Here is an 11,703-nt window from a genome sequence, read left to right on the forward strand (position 1 = left end):
AGCAGATTGGCTCTGTGGCGCAATGGATAGCGCATTGGACTTCTAGGTGAATGTCAAGAAGGTATTCAAAGGCTGTGGGTTCGAATCCCACCAGAGTCAGTTTTATCCCTGTTTATTTCATAACTATTTAAAGAAGTTATAAGCGATGCATGCATGCTTCTGCTTCACCAAAATCATTTGCTAAAAAAGGTCAGTAAAAGGAAGTCTATTTTAAAGAGACACCGTTCAATTTGGGTAATCTATGCAGAAGAGGAAATTGTCAGCTGTACTGATGAAAATATAATTTACTCGGAAGTAAGATTTTGGGCCCTTCCTTAATTTTACCATGTCAATAAACACATATGAATTTGACGTCAGCAAAAAAATGAGATAGTAGCAACTTCAGGACTAAAAATAAGGTTACATTTACTGAAGAAATTTCAAATGCTTGAAATATCAATTCATTATTATATTCTAGTGTATTTGGTACCTTCTTCAGGTAACCATCTTAAGAAACATAGCGTTAGTTGGGACGCTGCCAAATTTTGATTAGGTGATTTTGAGGTTTGCTGTATCAGAGCCTGGATAGCTCAGTCGGTAGAGCATCAGACTTTTAATCTGAGGGTCCAGGGTTCAAGTTCCCGTTCAGGCGGTAGGCTACTTTAAAGAAAAAGTATTCTGATTGTACATTCTTTTTGTGTTCCACTGCATGATGAATAAGATATTCCATTACCAAAATTAAAAAAAAATGTCTTTCATGGAGAAGTGAAAAACCCATCTGTCTCATATATCAGATGACGATACACTAAACTTAAGTTGTATGCAGACTTACCAACTGTATCATGTAGTTTGACACGGTGAATAACTTTTACCCAATTCAATATTCAAAATATAGCCATGGTTATAGTATCCAATGAACTTTATAAAGTTGATCAACAGCTCAAAGCTCATTATTTCATTTCTGAATATCTGTGCACCTCACTCAAGCAGATTGGCTCTGTGGCGCAATGGATAGCGCATTGGACTTCTAGGTGAATGTCAAGAAGGTATTCAAAGGCTGTGGGTTCGAATCCCACCAGAGTCAGTTTTATCCCTGTGTATTTCATAACTATTTAAAGAAGTTATAAGCGATGCATGCATGCTTCTGCTTCACCAAAATCATTTGCTAAAAAAGGTCAGTAAAAGGAAGTCTATTTTAAAGAGACACCGTTCAATTTGGGTAATCTATGCAGAAGAGGAAATTGTCAGCTGTACTGATGAAAATATAATTTACTCGGAAGTAAGATTTTGGGCCCTTCCTTAATTTTACCATGTCAATAAACACATATGAATTTGACGTCAGCAAAAAAATGAGATAGTAGCAACTTCAGGACTAAAAATAAGGTTACATTTACTGAAGAAATTTCAAATGCTTGAAATATCAATTCATTATTATATTCTAGTGTATTTGGTACCTTCTTCAGGTAACCATCTTAAGAAACATAGCGTTAGTTGGGACACTGCCAAATTTTGATTAGGTGATTTTGAGGTTTGCTGTATCAGAGCCTGGATAGCTCAGTCGGTAGAGCATCAGACTTTTAATCTGAGGGTCCAGGGTTCAAGTCCCTGTTCAGGCGGTTTGTTTAAAGAAAATGTACTCTAATGACATGCTCTTTTCAGGATCCAATGAACGAGTAGTCCCATTAGAGTAATTGCAAGTTACTCTTAATGGAGCCATTAAATACCCATCGGTCGTGTACCATTTGACAAGAGTTAAGAAGACTTACCGCAACGGTATCATGTCGTTTGAGATGTTGATTATCTTTTCCCCAATTCAATGTTCAAAATGGAACCCTGCTTATAGTTTCCAAATCACTTTATAAAGTTGGTCAACCGCTGATAGCTCATCTTTTTATTTGAGAATTTCTGTTCACCTTGTTGAATCAGGTTGGATCTCTGGTGCAATGGATAGCGGCTTGGGGTTCTAGGCGAATGTAGAGAAAGCATTCAAAGTCTTTGGGTTGGAATACTAGCTGGGTCAGTTTTATCCCTCCTTTATCTTATAACTAATTGAAACAGTAACAAACAATGCCTGCTTCTGCATAACCAGAGACATTTACCAAAACGGCAGTGAAAGAAAGTCTATTTAAACAGACACTGTTTGCTTTGAAAATGTTGCATAATCTATGCCCAAGAGTAAATTTCCAGTTATACTGCTGGACATGTAATTTAGTACCTAGTAATAGTATTTGGCCTTTTACTAATTTCACAATGTCAATTTAGAGACATGATTTCTAAGTCAGCCGAAAATGAGATAGAACGAATTTCAGGATTTAAAATAGATTACGTGTGCTGCTGAAATTTCAAATGCTTGAAATATCAATTAATTATTAAACTCTACATATTTGATTGCTAATATATGTAACCATATTAAGAATTAAAGTGTAGGTTGGTGTGCGTCCACATCATTTTTAGCTGATTTTTAGTTGCAGTGTTGCAGAGCCTGGATAGCTCAGTCGGTAGAGCATCAGACTTTTAATCTGAGGGTCCAGGGTTCAAGTCCCTGTTCAGGCGGTCGGCTACTTTAAAGAAAAAGTATTCTGATTGTACATTCTTTTTGTGTTCCACTGCATGATGAATAAGATATTCCATTACCAAAATTAAAAAAAAACGTCTTTCATGGAGAAGTGAAAAACCCATCTGTCTCATATATCAGATGACGATACACTAAACTTAAGTTTTATGCAGACTTACCAACTGTATCATGTAGTTTGACACGGTGAATAACTTTTACCCAATTCAATATTCAAAATATAGCCATGGTTATAGTATCCAATGAACTTTATAAAGTTGATCAACAGCTCAAAGCTCATTATTTCATTTCTGAATATCTGTGCACCTCACTCAAGCAGATTGGCTCTGTGGCGCAATGGATAGCGCATTGGACTTCTAGGTGAATGTCAAGAAGGTATTCAAAGGCTGTGGGTTCCAATACCCCCAGAGTCAGTTTTATCCCTGTTTATTTCATAACTATTTAAAGAAGTTATAAGCGATGCATGCATGCTTCTGCTTCACCAAAATCATTTGCTAAAAAAGGTCAGTAAAAGGAAGTCTATTTTAAAGAGACACCGTTCAATTTGGGTAATCTATGCAGAAGAGGAAATTGTCAGCTGTACTGATGAAAATATAATTTACTCGGAAGTAAGATTTTGGGCCCTTCCTTAATTTTACCATGTCAATAAACACATATGAATTTGACGTCAGCAAAAAAATGAGATAGTAGCAACTTCAGGACTAAAAATAAGGTTACATTTACTGAAGAAATTTCAAATGCTTGAAATATCAATTCATTATTATATTCTAGTGTATTTGGTACCTTCTTCAGGTAACCATCTTAAGAAACATAGCGTTAGTTGGGACACTGCCAAATTTTGATTAGGTGATTTTGAGGTTTGCTGTATCAGAGCCTGGATAGCTCAGTCGGTAGAGCATCAGACTTTTAATCTGAGGGTCCAGGGTTCAAGTCCCCGTTCAGGCGGTAGGCTACTTTAAAGAAAAAGTATTCTGATTGTACATTCTTTTTGTGTTCCACTGCATGATGAATAAGATATTCCATTACCAAAATTAAAAAAAAATGTCTTTCATGGAGAAGTGAAAAACCCATCTGTCTCATATATCAGATGATGATACACTAAACTTAAGTTGTATGCAGACTTACCAACTGTATCATGTAGTTTGACACGGTGAATAACTTTTACCCAATTCAATATTCAAGATATAGCCATGGTTATAGTATCCAATGAACTTTATAAAGTTGATCAACAGCTCAAAGCTCATTATTTCATTTCTGAATATCTGTGCACCTCATTCAAGCAGATTGGCTCTGTGGCGCAATGGATAGCGCATTGGACTTCTAGGTGAATGTCAAGAAGGTATTCAAAGGCTGTGGGTTCGAATCCCACCAGAGTCAGTTTTATCCCTGTTTATTTCATAACTATTTAAAGAAGTTATAAGCGATGCATGCATGCTTCTGCTTCACCAAAATCATTTGCTAAAAAAGGTCAGTAAAAGGAAGTCTATTTTAAAGAGACACCGTTCAATTTGGGTAATCTATGCAGAAGAGGAAATTGTCAGCTGTACTGATGAAAATATAATTTACTCGGAAGTAAGATTTTGGGCCCTTCCTTAATTTTACCATGTCAATAAACACATATGAATTTGACGTCAGCAAAAAAATGAGATAGTAGCAACTTCAGGACTAAAAATAAGGTTACATTTACTGAAGAAATTTCAAATGCTTGAAATATCAATTCATTATTATATTCTAGTGTATTTGGTACCTTCTTCAGGTAACCATCTTAAGAAACATAGCGTTAGTTGGGACACTGCCAAATTTTGATTAGGTGATTTTGAGGTTTGCTGTATCAGAGCCTGGATAGCTCAGTCGGTAGAGCATCAGACTTTTAATCTGAGGGTCCAGGGTTCAAGTCCCTGTTCAGGCGGTTTGTTTAAAGAAAATGTACTCTAATGACATGCTCTTTTCAGGATCCAATGAACGAGTAGTCCCATTAGAGTAATTGCAAGTTACTCTTAATGGAGCCATTAAATACCCATCGGTCGTGTACCATTTGACAAGAGTTAAGAAGACTTACCGCAACGGTATCATGTCGTTTGAGATGTTGATTATCTTTTCCCCAATTCAATGTTCAAAATGGAACCCTGCTTATAGTTTCCAAATCACTTTATAAAGTTGGTCAACCGCTGATAGCTCATCTTTTTATTTGAGAATTTCTGTTCACCTTGTTGAATCAGGTTGGATCTCTGGTGCAATGGATAGCGGCTTGGGGTTCTAGGCGAATGTAGAGAAAGCATTCAAAGTCTTTGGGTTGGAATACTAGCTGGGTCAGTTTTATCCCTCCTTTATCTTATAACTAATTGAAACAGTAACAAACAATGCCTGCTTCTGCATAACCAGAGACATTTACCAAAACGGCAGTGAAAGAAAGTCTATTTAAACAGACACTGTTTGCTTTGAAAATGTTGCATAATCTATGCCCAAGAGTAAATTTCCAGTTATACTGCTGGACATGTAATTTAGTACCTAGTAATAGTATTTGGCCTTTTACTAATTTCACAATGTCAATTTAGAGACATGATTTCTAAGTCAGCCGAAAATGAGATAGAACGAATTTCAGGATTTAAAATAGATTACGTGTGCTGCTGAAATTTCAAATGCTTGAAATATCAATTAATTATTAAACTCTACATATTTGATTGCTAATATATGTAACCATATTAAGAATTAAAGTGTAGGTTGGTGTGCGTCCACATCATTTTTAGCTGATTTTTAGTTGCAGTGTTGCAGAGCCTGGATAGCTCAGTCGGTAGAGCATCAGACTTTTAATCTGAGGGTCCAGGGTTCAAGTCCCTGTTCAGGCGGTCGGCTACTTTAAAGAAAAAGTATTCTGATTGTACATTCTTTTTGTGTTCCACTGCATGATGAATAAGATATTCCATTACCAAAATTAAAAAAAAACGTCTTTCATGGAGAAGTGAAAAACCCATCTGTCTCATATATCAGATGACGATACACTAAACTTAAGTTGTATGCAGACTTACCAACTGTATCATGTAGTTTGACACGGTGAATAACTTTTACCCAATTCAATATTCAAGATATAGCCATGGTTATAGTATCCAATGAACTTTATAAAGTTGATCAACAGCTCAAAGCTCATTATTTCATTTCTGAATATCTGTGCACCTCATTCAAGCAGATTGGCTCTGTGGTGCAATGGATAGCGCATTGGACTTCTAGGTGAATGTCAAGAAGGTATTCAAAGGCTGTGGGTTCGAATCCCACCAGAGTCAGTTTTATCCCTGTTTATTTCATAACTATTTAAAGAAGTTATAAGCGATGCATGCATGCTTCTGCTTCACCAAAATCATTTGCTAAAAAAGGTCAGTAAAAGGAAGTCTATTTTAAAGAGACACCGTTCAATTTGGGTAATCTATGCAGAAGAGGAAATTGTCAGCTGTACTGATGAAAATATAATTTACTCGGAAGTAAGATTTTGGGCCCTTCCTTAATTTTACCATGTCAATAAACACATATGAATTTGACGTCAGCAAAAAAATGAGATAGTAGCAACTTCAGGACTAAAAATAAGGTTACATTTACTGAAGAAATTTCAAATGCTTGAAATATCAATTCATTATTATATTCTAGTGTATTTGGTACCTTCTTCAGGTAACCATCTTAAGAAACATAGCGTTAGTTGGGACACTGCCAAATTTTGATTAGGTGATTTTGAGGTTTGCTGTATCAGAGCCTGGATAGCTCAGTCGGTAGAGCATCAGACTTTTAATCTGAGGGTCCAGGGTTCAAGTCCCTGTTCAGGCGGTTTGTTTAAAGAAAATGTACTCTAATGACATGCTCTTTTCAGGATCCAATGAACGAGTAGTCCCATTAGAGTAATTGCAAGTTACTCTTAATGGAGCCATTAAATACCCATCGGTCGTGTACCATTTGACAAGAGTTAAGAAGACTTACCGCAACGGTATCATGTCGTTTGAGATGTTGATTATCTTTTCCCCAATTCAATGTTCAAAATGGAACCCTGCTTATAGTTTCCAAATCACTTTATAAAGTTGGTCAACCGCTGATAGCTCATCTTTTTATTTGAGAATTTCTGTTCACCTTGTTGAATCAGGTTGGATCTCTGGTGCAATGGATAGCGGCTTGGGGTTCTAGGCGAATGTAGAGAAAGCATTCAAAGTCTTTGGGTTGGAATACTAGCTGGGTCAGTTTTATCCCTCCTTTATCTTATAACTAATTGAAACAGTAACAAACAATGCCTGCTTCTGCATAACCAGAGACATTTACCAAAACGGCAGTGAAAGAAAGTCTATTTAAACAGACACTGTTTGCTTTGAAAATGTTGCATAATCTATGCCCAAGAGTAAATTTCCAGTTATACTGCTGGACATGTAATTTAGTACCTAGTAATAGTATTTGGCCTTTTACTAATTTCACAATGTCAATTTAGAGACATGATTTCTAAGTCAGCCGAAAATGAGATAGAACGAATTTCAGGATTTAAAATAGATTACGTGTGCTGCTGAAATTTCAAATGCTTGAAATATCAATTAATTATTAAACTCTACATATTTGATTGCTAATATATGTAACCATATTAAGAATTAAAGTGTAGGTTGGTGTGCGTCCACATCATTTTTAGCTGATTTTTAGTTGCAGTGTTGCAGAGCCTGGATAGCTCAGTCGGTAGAGCATCAGACTTTTAATCTGAGGGTCCAGGGTTCAAGTCCCTGTTCAGGCGGTCGGCTACTTTAAAGAAAAAGTATTCTGATTGTACATTCTTTTTGTGTTCCACTGCATGATGAATAAGATATTCCATTACCAAAATTAAAAAAAAACGTCTTTCATGGAGAAGTGAAAAACCCATCTGTCTCATATATCAGATGACGATACACTAAACTTAAGTTTTATGCAGACTTACCAACTGTATCATGTAGTTTGACACGGTGAATAACTTTTACCCAATTCAATATTCAAAATATAGCCATGGTTATAGTATCCAATGAACTTTATAAAGTTGATCAACAGCTCAAAGCTCATTATTTCATTTCTGAATATCTGTGCACCTCACTCAAGCAGATTGGCTCTGTGGCGCAATGGATAGCGCATTGGACTTCTAGGTGAATGTCAAGAAGGTATTCAAAGGCTGTGGGTTCCAATACCCCCAGAGTCAGTTTTATCCCTGTTTATTTCATAACTATTTAAAGAAGTTATAAGCGATGCATGCATGCTTCTGCTTCACCAAAATCATTTGCTAAAAAAGGTCAGTAAAAGGAAGTCTATTTTAAAGAGACACCGTTCAATTTGGGTAATCTATGCAGAAGAGGAAATTGTCAGCTGTACTGATGAAAATATAATTTACTCGGAAGTAAGATTTTGGGCCCTTCCTTAATTTTACCATGTCAATAAACACATATGAATTTGACGTCAGCAAAAAAATGAGATAGTAGCAACTTCAGGACTAAAAATAAGGTTACATTTACTGAAGAAATTTCAAATGCTTGAAATATCAATTCATTATTATATTCTAGTGTATTTGGTACCTTCTTCAGGTAACCATCTTAAGAAACATAGCGTTAGTTGGGACACTGCCAAATTTTGATTAGGTGATTTTGAGGTTTGCTGTATCAGAGCCTGGATAGCTCAGTCGGTAGAGCATCAGACTTTTAATCTGAGGGTCCAGGGTTCAAGTCCCCGTTCAGGCGGTAGGCTACTTTAAAGAAAAAGTATTCTGATTGTACATTCTTTTTGTGTTCCACTGCATGATGAATAAGATATTCCATTACCAAAATTAAAAAAAAATGTCTTTCATGGAGAAGTGAAAAACCCATCTGTCTCATATATCAGATGATGATACACTAAACTTAAGTTGTATGCAGACTTACCAACTGTATCATGTAGTTTGACACGGTGAATAACTTTTACCCAATTCAATATTCAAGATATAGCCATGGTTATAGTATCCAATGAACTTTATAAAGTTGATCAACAGCTCAAAGCTCATTATTTCATTTCTGAATATCTGTGCACCTCATTCAAGCAGATTGGCTCTGTGGCGCAATGGATAGCGCATTGGACTTCTAGGTGAATGTCAAGAAGGTATTCAAAGGCTGTGGGTTCGAATCCCACCAGAGTCAGTTTTATCCCTGTTTATTTCATAACTATTTAAAGAAGTTATAAGCGATGCATGCATGCTTCTGCTTCACCAAAATCATTTGCTAAAAAAGGTCAGTAAAAGGAAGTCTATTTTAAAGAGACACCGTTCAATTTGGGTAATCTATGCAGAAGAGGAAATTGTCAGCTGTACTGATGAAAATATAATTTACTCGGAAGTAAGATTTTGGGCCCTTCCTTAATTTTACCATGTCAATAAACACATATGAATTTGACGTCAGCAAAAAAATGAGATAGTAGCAACTTCAGGACTAAAAATAAGGTTACATTTACTGAAGAAATTTCAAATGCTTGAAATATCAATTCATTATTATATTCTAGTGTATTTGGTACCTTCTTCAGGTAACCATCTTAAGAAACATAGCGTTAGTTGGGACACTGCCAAATTTTGATTAGGTGATTTTGAGGTTTGCTGTATCAGAGCCTGGATAGCTCAGTCGGTAGAGCATCAGACTTTTAATCTGAGGGTCCAGGGTTCAAGTCCCTGTTCAGGCGGTTTGTTTAAAGAAAATGTACTCTAATGACATGCTCTTTTCAGGATCCAATGAACGAGTAGTCCCATTAGAGTAATTGCAAGTTACTCTTAATGGAGCCATTAAATACCCATCGGTCGTGTACCATTTGACAAGAGTTAAGAAGACTTACCGCAACGGTATCATGTCGTTTGAGATGTTGATTATCTTTTCCCCAATTCAATGTTCAAAATGGAACCCTGCTTATAGTTTCCAAATCACTTTATAAAGTTGGTCAACCGCTGATAGCTCATCTTTTTATTTGAGAATTTCTGTTCACCTTGTTGAATCAGGTTGGATCTCTGGTGCAATGGATAGCGGCTTGGGGTTCTAGGCGAATGTAGAGAAAGCATTCAAAGTCTTTGGGTTGGAATACTAGCTGGGTCAGTTTTATCCCTCCTTTATCTTATAACTAATTGAAACAGTAACAAACAATGCCTGCTTCTGCATAACCAGAGACATTTACCAAAACGGCAGTGAAAGAAAGTCTATTTAAACAGACACTGTTTGCTTTGAAAATGTTGCATAATCTATGCCCAAGAGTAAATTTCCAGTTATACTGCTGGACATGTAATTTAGTACCTAGTAATAGTATTTGGCCTTTTACTAATTTCACAATGTCAATTTAGAGACATGATTTCTAAGTCAGCCGAAAATGAGATAGAACGAATTTCAGGATTTAAAATAGATTACGTGTGCTGCTGAAATTTCAAATGCTTGAAATATCAATTAATTATTAAACTCTACATATTTGATTGCTAATATATGTAACCATATTAAGAATTAAAGTGTAGGTTGGTGTGCGTCCACATCATTTTTAGCTGATTTTTAGTTGCAGTGTTGCAGAGCCTGGATAGCTCAGTCGGTAGAGCATCAGACTTTTAATCTGAGGGTCCAGGGTTCAAGTCCCTGTTCAGGCGGTCGGCTACTTTAAAGAAAAAGTATTCTGATTGTACATTCTTTTTGTGTTCCACTGCATGATGAATAAGATATTCCATTACCAAAATTAAAAAAAAACGTCTTTCATGGAGAAGTGAAAAACCCATCTGTCTCATATATCAGATGACGATACACTAAACTTAAGTTTTATGCAGACTTACCAACTGTATCATGTAGTTTGACACGGTGAATAACTTTTACCCAATTCAATATTCAAAATATAGCCATGGTTATAGTATCCAATGAACTTTATAAAGTTGATCAACAGCTCAAAGCTCATTATTTCATTTCTGAATATCTGTGCACCTCACTCAAGCAGATTGGCTCTGTGGCGCAATGGATAGCGCATTGGACTTCTAGGTGAATGTCAAGAAGGTATTCAAAGGCTGTGGGTTCCAATACCCCCAGAGTCAGTTTTATCCCTGTTTATTTCATAACTATTTAAAAAAGTTATAAGCGATGCATGCATGCTTCTGCTTCACCAAAATCATTTGCTAAAAAAGGTCAGTAAAAGGAAGTCTATTTTAAAGAGACACCGTTCAATTTGGGTAATCTATGCAGAAGAGGAAATTGTCAGCTGTACTGATGAAAATATAATTTACTCGGAAGTAAGATTTTGGGCCCTTCCTTAATTTTACCATGTCAATAAACACATATGAATTTGACGTCAGCAAAAAAATGAGATAGTAGCAACTTCAGGACTAAAAATAAGGTTACATTTACTGAAGAAATTTCAAATGCTTGAAATATCAATTCATTATTATATTCTAGTGTATTTGGTACCTTCTTCAGGTAACCATCTTAAGAAACATAGCGTTAGTTGGGACACTGCCAAATTTTGATTAGGTGATTTTGAGGTTTGCTGTATCAGAGCCTGGATAGCTCAGTCGGTAGAGCATCAGACTTTTAATCTGAGGGTCCAGGGTTCAAGTCCCCGTTCAGGCGGTAGGCTACTTTAAAGAAAAAGTATTCTGATTGTACATTCTTTTTGTGTTCCACTGCATGATGAATAAGATATTCCATTACCAAAATTAAAAAAAAATGTCTTTCATGGAGAAGTGAAAAACCCATCTGTCTCATATATCAGATGATGATACACTAAACTTAAGTTGTATGCAGACTTACCAACTGTATCATGTAGTTTGACACGGTGAATAACTTTTACCCAATTCAATATTCAAGATATAGCCATGGTTATAGTATCCAATGAACTTTATAAAGTTGATCAACAGCTCAAAGCTCATTATTTCATTTCTGAATATCTGTGCACCTCATTCAAGCAGATTGGCTCTGTGGCGCAATGGATAGCGCATTGGACTTCTAGGTGAATGTCAAGAAGGTATTCAAAGGCTGTGGGTTCGAATCCCACCAGAGTCAGTTTTATCCCTGTTTTTTTCATAACTATTTAAAGAAGTTATAAGCGATGCATGCATGCTTCTGCTTCACCAAAATCATTTGCTAAAAAAGGTCAGTAAAAGGAAGTCTATTTTAAAGAGACACCGTTCAATTTGGGTAATCTAT

General features: G+C 36.1%; 14 non-coding genes across 14 annotated transcripts; all 14 read left to right on the top strand.

The window, feature by feature from the left end:
- The first annotated feature begins 8 nt into the window (after positions 1 to 8).
- TRNAR-UCU (transfer RNA arginine (anticodon UCU)) lies at positions 9 to 99 on the top strand. Its single transcript is given in 2 exon segments — positions 9 to 45; positions 64 to 99. It is a non-coding gene; the product is annotated as a tRNA-Arg (tRNA).
- An 873-nt stretch (positions 100 to 972) lies between these two features.
- On the top strand, positions 973 to 1,063 carry TRNAR-UCU (transfer RNA arginine (anticodon UCU)). The gene is given in 2 exon segments: positions 973 to 1,009; positions 1,028 to 1,063. It is a non-coding gene; the product is annotated as a tRNA-Arg (tRNA).
- A 459-nt stretch (positions 1,064 to 1,522) lies between these two features.
- On the top strand, positions 1,523 to 1,595 carry TRNAK-UUU (transfer RNA lysine (anticodon UUU)). The gene has a single exon. It is a non-coding gene; the product is annotated as a tRNA-Lys (tRNA).
- An 864-nt stretch (positions 1,596 to 2,459) lies between these two features.
- TRNAK-UUU (transfer RNA lysine (anticodon UUU)) lies at positions 2,460 to 2,532 on the top strand. The gene has a single exon. It is a non-coding gene; the product is annotated as a tRNA-Lys (tRNA).
- A 1,305-nt stretch (positions 2,533 to 3,837) lies between these two features.
- On the top strand, positions 3,838 to 3,928 carry TRNAR-UCU (transfer RNA arginine (anticodon UCU)). Its single transcript is given in 2 exon segments — positions 3,838 to 3,874; positions 3,893 to 3,928. It is a non-coding gene; the product is annotated as a tRNA-Arg (tRNA).
- Positions 3,929 to 4,387: 459 nt separating this feature from the next.
- Positions 4,388 to 4,460, top strand: TRNAK-UUU (transfer RNA lysine (anticodon UUU)). Its single transcript has one exon. It is a non-coding gene; the product is annotated as a tRNA-Lys (tRNA).
- Positions 4,461 to 5,324: 864 nt separating this feature from the next.
- Positions 5,325 to 5,397, top strand: TRNAK-UUU (transfer RNA lysine (anticodon UUU)). The gene has a single exon. It is a non-coding gene; the product is annotated as a tRNA-Lys (tRNA).
- A 341-nt stretch (positions 5,398 to 5,738) lies between these two features.
- On the top strand, positions 5,739 to 5,829 carry TRNAR-UCU (transfer RNA arginine (anticodon UCU)). The gene is given in 2 exon segments: positions 5,739 to 5,775; positions 5,794 to 5,829. It is a non-coding gene; the product is annotated as a tRNA-Arg (tRNA).
- Positions 5,830 to 6,288: 459 nt separating this feature from the next.
- On the top strand, positions 6,289 to 6,361 carry TRNAK-UUU (transfer RNA lysine (anticodon UUU)). Its single transcript has one exon. It is a non-coding gene; the product is annotated as a tRNA-Lys (tRNA).
- An 864-nt stretch (positions 6,362 to 7,225) lies between these two features.
- On the top strand, positions 7,226 to 7,298 carry TRNAK-UUU (transfer RNA lysine (anticodon UUU)). Its single transcript has one exon. It is a non-coding gene; the product is annotated as a tRNA-Lys (tRNA).
- Positions 7,299 to 8,603: 1,305 nt separating this feature from the next.
- On the top strand, positions 8,604 to 8,694 carry TRNAR-UCU (transfer RNA arginine (anticodon UCU)). The gene is given in 2 exon segments: positions 8,604 to 8,640; positions 8,659 to 8,694. It is a non-coding gene; the product is annotated as a tRNA-Arg (tRNA).
- Positions 8,695 to 9,153: 459 nt separating this feature from the next.
- Positions 9,154 to 9,226, top strand: TRNAK-UUU (transfer RNA lysine (anticodon UUU)). The gene has a single exon. It is a non-coding gene; the product is annotated as a tRNA-Lys (tRNA).
- An 864-nt stretch (positions 9,227 to 10,090) lies between these two features.
- On the top strand, positions 10,091 to 10,163 carry TRNAK-UUU (transfer RNA lysine (anticodon UUU)). The gene has a single exon. It is a non-coding gene; the product is annotated as a tRNA-Lys (tRNA).
- A 1,305-nt stretch (positions 10,164 to 11,468) lies between these two features.
- Positions 11,469 to 11,559, top strand: TRNAR-UCU (transfer RNA arginine (anticodon UCU)). The gene is given in 2 exon segments: positions 11,469 to 11,505; positions 11,524 to 11,559. It is a non-coding gene; the product is annotated as a tRNA-Arg (tRNA).
- The last annotated feature ends 144 nt before the right edge of the window (positions 11,560 to 11,703 follow it).

Source organism: Triturus cristatus, chromosome 4_1, assembly GCF_964204655.1.
Source record: "Triturus cristatus chromosome 4_1, aTriCri1.1, whole genome shotgun sequence".
Classification (NCBI taxonomy): Eukaryota; Metazoa; Chordata; class Amphibia; order Caudata; family Salamandridae; genus Triturus; species Triturus cristatus.